Genomic DNA, 8,075 nt, shown 5'->3' on the forward strand with positions numbered 1-8,075 from the left:
CCAAGCAGGTTAAAGTAGTTTATCTTGTTTAAAATTAGTCATAGTTGTAATAAATACTAGGGTGGCTGAAGTGTTCAGTGTTAAGAAAACAAACTCTAAGTCCAGCCAGAAGACAAAAACAATCACCGGTATTTATGCTTCATTATGAAGTTGAAATTGCTCTCTTAACAAAACCATTCATTGACCCATTTTCCTATTTATCTTTACATTTATGGATAAAGAGGAAAAAAAATGGAGATTTGAAACACTGACCAATGAAAGTGCAACTACCATTCATCATGAGAGAGATCAAACTTTGAAACTTCGAAATTTAAATCAAACTCAAAAGACCTGTACTTCTCTCACTAAGGGACTCAATCAGGTGCATCAAGAGTTTATACTTTCTCGTCTGCCAAAACACCACCCTTCAGCTATGGCTGGTGATCCCTTGATGTCCATGACAATAATGTCTGTGATCCTTAAGACAGGATTCCCTAAGACACACTGTGTCTCCTGGATTTCTTTCTCATGATCTCTGGGCATCTGCATCTCCACTGGAGGGTGGCAAAGATGAGATGAATCACGTCATGGACTCTTGGGTTTGATTCAGTGCAGGTGTGTCTCCATGTTCATCATATGTTAGCTTTGGGTTTCTGACTTCCTAACGACACGCTAGCTGGGTGAATTGATGTCTGTAAAATTTCCTTATGTGAGTTCACCCTACTATGGTTTGGCATCCCATCCAGGTTGCTGTCCCTTGTCCCTTGTACCCTATGTTTCTGAGATAGGCTCTAGGTTGCTACAGACCTTACCATTTATAAATGGCTTTCTGATTATGGATGGATTTCATAACAAAGCACAGAATGCAGAAACAATGGAGAGAGTAATAGGCAAGAGTCAGAATCTTGAACAGAATGTCACCACAGATCATAATTTAGGATTGCAGGAATTGCATGGGACAAAGAAAATCTTCTGGACTACTGCCTTTCAGAATCAGAGTTAGAGATCCCAGGAATTAGAATCTACAAAATAAGAATTTATCATCACGGAACACAAATTCTGGCAGGAAATATTTGTGATAGAAAAACAAATTCATTTCACTAGTCCTGTTATAGAAAACCATCTCATACAGTCAGAAAATAAAAGTTTCAGACTCACTAAGATTGTTTTCTTTTTCATTAACTTCATGTGTTCCTGGAATGTCACCTAATAAATTTCATACATTCTTTGAAAATGTGTTCTGCATTCTTCAGATACTCCAATAATGAAAATCTAGGTCCATTTGATGAGGAAAACAGACCATTAGTGCCAGGTGAATATGTATCTTAAAGGCTTAAAGGGAAAAGTGAAAGTTTGAAGACAGGTATAAAAACAAAATATAAATGAAGAACATTTGAGACTGATGAAAAAAAAACATTTTCTCCACTTTTGAAAACTTAGGGTCCAATTTTGAATGAAGGTTTTAAAAAATTCTAAAAATACTCCAAAAATGTACAAAAACCATTATGATTTAGATTGTGCAGCTCCAATATATGCCCACACTGTTTTTTTAACAGAAATCTCAGGCATGACTTGCTTCACAATCTGCGTCGAACATAATAAACAATTATTGGTGTTAAGCTATTTTTATGTAGGAAGAGATTGTTTTTGTTAGTTAAAACTGGAAATCACAGCACTTTAGTATAATTATTATTTTAAAACTGCAGTAAACACTAATAGCTAGGTTCAAACTTCTTTTTTGTCTCTTACTCCTGTTTTGATTCCACATCATTCCAAATCATTTCTGATTTCTCTCCTTGCTTCTAATCCACACCATCTTTATAGTTATTTGTATTTGGAGTACTTAGCTCTGTCTGCACAGGTTGCTCAATACATAAAAACACATACTGTATATCAAACAAAGACCCTCACACAGTGCATGTCTTTTGAGAAAAGGAGGGTACTTATAAAAGCAGCTAAAGCATTTACACCTTTAAACAATCCATCTTGATAAGGTCAAAACATTTTGGAAGTGGAGGTGTAATTTTAGACTTTTTTTCAGATCAAAAAGTTAATGATGGACTGGAATTTAAGCTTAATTAAATTTTAGGCAGGATAGGATTACACATTTTAAAACAGAAATAAGGAAGAGTTTATCTAAAAGGCCATCTTTCATTAAACAGGTTGTGGAACACAAAGACACTGTCATTTGGCATTCGCTTTGTACTGAAAATGGACTGGACTCTTGCAGCCACAGTCGTACCACAAACCTGGACCTGAATAGACAAGGCTGGCAAATCTGATTGTACTCAGTCTATGATTTTCTCAAGATATTACTATTTGTCTGTGTGAGCTGCACCTAACATTTGAAATCAAAGGAAGGCCATGGGGCAGTAGACATTAGAACTGCAGACTGAGTTTTCTGGTACGAGCAAAATTGCACATTCACTTTTTGAACATTTCACTAATCTGTTGTTGTTACGTCCCCAAGTGTCTAGGGGTATTGGGGTGTAACACACTGGGACGTAACAGTTGTTGTTACATGATTTATGCATACAGGATGACACCCATATTCTGCACATCAGTACTTTACTTCTCTAAAGACAAAAAAATTCAGACAATCTGTATAATTCCAAGTTGCAACTAACACATAAAACTATCACTTCATATATTGTATAAATAAGATATCTTATTAATATTCACTATACTGTACAGTATATTGCAATAAAAGGTTAAATACATAAACTACTTTGGTGTTGGAAAATTGTAAAATGTTTAAAATGCTTAGTTTCAAATGTTTATAAACAAAATGTCATCCACCGAAGAGTGAGGTGCGATATTGTGTGCAAGAACTCAGCAGTGCTCATTGAAATTGCAATGAAGACTCCACTTCACTTATAAAACACCCACTAAGATCTTAGCACAAGCTTGTATTTTCTTCCTGCTTGGCATCATTTTTTTTGTTTCCATTGTTTGTGACCTTCTGAATAACATTTAATTAAGTTGGACTCTTGAGATGTGACATGTCTTCCTTAATTCTCTGTTTTGTCATCTTCCTCTCACCAGACAAGACTTTCTTCATTGGAATTCGTGAAAATGAATACTATAATCCGACAATACCACTGCAGTTAAGAGAAAATTATTGTCTACAGGAGTTGTTCTACTAGTTGCACTGAAGTAGGATGGCCTGCCTGTTGTGGCCTTAACAAATGTATAACAAACTGTCAATCTTTTGTTTTTGTCAGCTATGAAATTCGAACATGGCTTTTGTGCTTAAACACTGAGAGTTTGTTAAATAATAAACATATTCTGAAGCATAGAGTCTGGGACAACAGTTTACTCCCACAGTATGGTGGGTTAGGGGTGTGGGGTGAACATTTAACATGGCTGACCTACTGTACGTTATCACTGGAGGTCCAGATGCTACATAGGACAGGCAAATGTTGAAGAGAGAAGCTGACAGCCCAGTACACACATCATCTGATAGACAAATAAGCAAATAGTTCAGTTCAGTACAGTTTACTGTCATATGCACAAGTGCAATGAAATGCTTATTTGCATGTATGCTCCAATACAAAGATATTAAAGGAATCACCAAACCCATAAACACAGAAGACCAGCAGCACCATCAAGTTAAATAGCATACAACTTAAAAAAGAAACATCAGTGTGAGCCAGCGGTAGGGGTAGAGTTCAGTAATCTGACAGCTTGTGGGAAGAAACTGTCCCTGAATCTGGAAGTTCATTTCTTTATGCTCCTATAACACTTACCAGAGGAAAGGTTGGAAAAAAACGAGAAACCAGGATGACTGGTAACCTTGGCGATACCCCCAGCCTTCCTGAGGCAGCGAGTAGTAAAAATGTCAGAAACAGAGGGGAGCTGTACTCCAATGATGGACTGGTCTGACCTGATCACCCCCTGTAATGCCTTCCAGTCAGACAGCTGCTGCCAAACCACACTGTAATACCACATGTGAGAACACTCTCAAAAGCGCACCTGTAAAGTGTGGTAAAGCCAGTTGAAGATAGATCAAATATTTTCAACTGTATGAGGAAGTAAAGGCACTGTTGTGCCTTCTTTGTAGTTCAAGTTACATGTTGGGACCACGTTAAATCATTAGTGATGAAGGTACCCAGGAAGATGAAGCTGCTAACCATCTCTACAGCCACCCCTTTGATGTGAATAGTTGTGTGGTGCCCACCCTGCTTTCTAAAATTGATTACCAGATTTTGCTGACGTTGAGGGAGAGATTATTGTCAAGGAACCACTCCATCAGGTTCCTGACCACATCCTTGTAGGCTGTCTCATCATTAGTGGTTATTAAGTCAATGATGGTGGTGTCGTCAGCATATGTGTCGATGGAGATGGAGCTGTGTCTGGCCACACAGTCATGGGTAAACAAGGAAAACAGCAGGGGCTAAGCAGAGACACCTGTGACGGGCACCTTTATTGACGGTGAGTGTGGAAGAAAGCTTTCCATCAACCCTCACAGTCTGTGGTCTGCCAGTCAGGAAATTCATAATCCAGCTGCATAAAGAGGTGCTGATGCCCAGGTCAGACAAATAGTAGACACCAGATGTGTCAGGATGGAACTATAGTGTTAAATGTGGAGCTGTAATCAATGAATAGGATTTTGACCTTTATTCTGAGCATTCTTTATCATCCAAATGAGCAAGGGAAGTGTGAAGAGCCAGGGAAACACCATCGTCAGTGGGCCAGTTACGGTCGTATGTGTCACAAACAGTTCTTTCGGGGCCCGAAAGACGACACAATCCGGAACAGTGGGGAAACACTGGGGTAAAAGTCATGCAGGAGACGGGAATGGAGACAGGGGGCGTGTCCTTGGTGTGCAGGTGTCCAGGGGAAGTGAGTCCGGGGCGAACAATCCAAGTAGAAGTCCAAACGGGGAATCCAAAACAGAAGCATAAGTCCATGGCCAGGCAATCCATCCGGGAGAATAAAAATGGGAACCGGGTCGGGACCAGCGGGGGGAACAGGAACAGAAAGTTAAAAGCATGACGGAGCCGGACGGAGCCGGACGGAGCCGGACCCAGGCTCACATGAAACGGGATTCAATGTAGAGCCTCGAATGACGTGAGCGCCTGGCTTTTAAGGCAGACTGAAAGAGGGTTAGAATAAGGAACAGGTGCGGTGAATGAGACAGAACAAGGAAGGGCTGGAGCGCCCTTAAGAGAAGGGGTTAGCGATCGTGACAGACTGCAGGTACCTCATGACCAGCCATTCAAAGTATTTCATTATGGTAGACATTGGAAGCCCTTCTTAACAGGAACAGGTGCCTGGAATATCTTCCCAGTCATGTTATTGAAGCTGATTCTCTGTGGTTCTTCAAATGATGACTAACTGAAGTTGGCAATCAAATGGAGGTTTTGCAGTCCTTCCTATGTCCTCTTATCACAATATTGTTTTAAATGTAATACAATAAGATTAACAATGAGTCCTTTCCAAGCAAATTCTGTTTATACTGTACAGCATATCCTGTATTTCTACATTTTAACCTTATGACTGCACAACATTTTTTTTGTCTTTAGAGAATTGAGTAGCTTCATCTCTTAGTTGATTGAATTACACTCTGTCATCATCTTGTTAATGAAAATCCTTCTTGCTGTCTATAAGAATGACTTGAAATCACCTGGAGGGCAGATGAGATCTCCATTTTTGGTATTGTATCAAAACCAGTTTGACGTAAATTGTTCTTATTTCCTTATCAAGACTAGATGAAGATGTTCGTGCTCAAACAGGAAAACTGAAATTAAGGAGGTGCAGTGTGGTTTCTTTTTTCGGGTTTTGGGGGACAAAGAAACATCCATGCATCCATCTTCTAAACTCTTTATCCAGTACACGGATGTGGGGTGCTGAAAGCTATTGCAGAAAGCAACCTTCACAAGGCAGGAAACACCCTGAATGGGACACCAGTGTTTCAGAGAATGCACAGAAACACACTAAAATCAGTGTTAGTTTTCCCAGATGTCAATTAACCTACCAGTATGTCTTTGGACTGTGGGGGGGAAACCTGAGATCCCACAGGAAACCCACATGAACACAGATATAACATACATACTCAATGGAGAGAGCACCTCAGGATTTGAACCCAGGAGAAAAAGGTGAGGATTTAATTTCACACTTATTGTTCCAGTAACTGGAAATCAAGTTTCTTTTTCACTTTGGAGCCAGAATATGTACAGTACCAGTAAGGACCGCTGTACTTTGTCAGTTTCAGTGTGCTCTACAGCAGTGACAGGCAGGAGGCTTGAGTGTGGTCTTAAACATCCGCTCTGTGTCCAGTTTTGCACATCTAGTATAAAGTATAGTATAGTATAAATTATGACCTTTGCATTCCTACTGTCAGCATTCAATTTTCCTAGGAATCTTGGAAGTAAACCTGGTATGAATAACAAGTGACTAGCACCTGCAATTTAATTTTAATGCTCATTAACTTGAAGCTGTACAGAAACATAGCAATGGACTGCATTTCTTGTCCAATCATAACTGAGTTACTTTCATTTTTAATAAAAGGTTATACTGTAGCTGATACCTAACAACTTTTATAATGGACTGAACAGAAAGGAAATATTGATAGAAGAAATGCAAAAGTTTTACATATGTATTAAACTAATTATACTTTGCAGAAAACCGTCAAAGAAATGTTTTTGTTATTCTCTCCTTTGTTAGCAGTCCCAACACCTTTTGCTGAGAGACTCTTTACCCCATGTGTTGCACCTCAGCCTTATAGTGTTTGACAACTAGCACACAATCAGTAGCCGTTAAATTTTTTTCAATGTATATTTCTAGTGCGTTCTCTCATTTAACAAACGTAGTCATACTAAGTCATGAAGTTGTAGGGCAGATAAGTTCAATGAAGAGCAAACACAAAACGTATGATTCAGAATCATATTATGTCACAGGTGTGTTAATAATACCTGAATGTTGTTTTGTTTTGATACTCATCTTTAAGCGCATCAATACAGGCAAAGGAGAACTGGAAATGATGAAGAAGCTGGTTGCATACTGTACATGAAACCCTTTTGAATGGGTAGCTGGACATGAATGTGTAGGGTTCCCTGATAGCCTTGGTGAAATGGAAAAGTGCACTAAAGAAAAGTGTCAAGATTTTGCACATCTTGAAAACATACAGTACAGTCAAGAGACACAGTGGTTTTGTTAAGCAAATGGCTGTGATTTACAGTATAAAGAGTGATCATTTTTGCAAGTATATATTGTTTAAAGAATCTTAAAAATGAAGTGCAGAGACCATTATTGCTGGAGCCTAACACTTCTGACTGATAAGAACACAGACTTCAGAAAGTAATTAAAAGCCAAAAATGTTGCTGCAAAACTTTTCTTATGTTTCAGAAGACTGATAACATAATAATGTGCTGTTTATTTCCTCACGGAAATCGTCATTGGATTTTTCACTATAAATAATAAGCAGTTTAATGCCCAGCATCAAACACAGCTGAAATTAAACATAAAAATATGCAGTGTGATATCACACATGGATTGACTTTGATCAAATAACACCGTGACTGCTACCAGTTTTGGACTTACTGTTTCTGTACACAGAATATGACAGCTTTAATTGAAATCTAAAACACATCTGATGTAGTGTAAGTGCATTCTCTGTTGTCTTAATACGTACTGTATAATACCCTTAATACCCATGTTTCCAAATTTATTTTTATGTTTTATATACAAAAGAACTCATTGAACACGTCATACTGCATGTGTCTCATACCCAAATAACTAATTAGCTGTGGGCATGGTTAACGACTTGTTTTTGACCTACTGTATGTTGTCAGAGCTCTACCAGAGAGAGCTCTTTACTGTCTTACTATTACAACTTGCAGTAAATGTATCATGTGGAAAATGTTTTGTGCAATATGTACTGTATGTGTGTAAAACTGAACAGGAAGACCCGAGGTATTACATTGTCACATATAGTATAATATCCGGTACACACAAAGGAATGACTTTATTTTTGCTTCACCTCTTTTAAAACCTTAATTAAATAGGGCAAATATTTGAAATGATAAGAGTGTGAAAACCTTTGTATGTCCTTCTTACTCCAGCAAGGCCTAATACAAACACAATGCACTGAA

This window comes from Lepisosteus platostomus, chromosome 26 (genome assembly GCF_059453375.1).
Source record: "Lepisosteus platostomus isolate fLepPlt1 chromosome 26, fLepPlt1.hap1, whole genome shotgun sequence".
In the NCBI taxonomy this organism is placed as follows: Eukaryota; Metazoa; Chordata; class Actinopteri; order Semionotiformes; family Lepisosteidae; genus Lepisosteus; species Lepisosteus platostomus.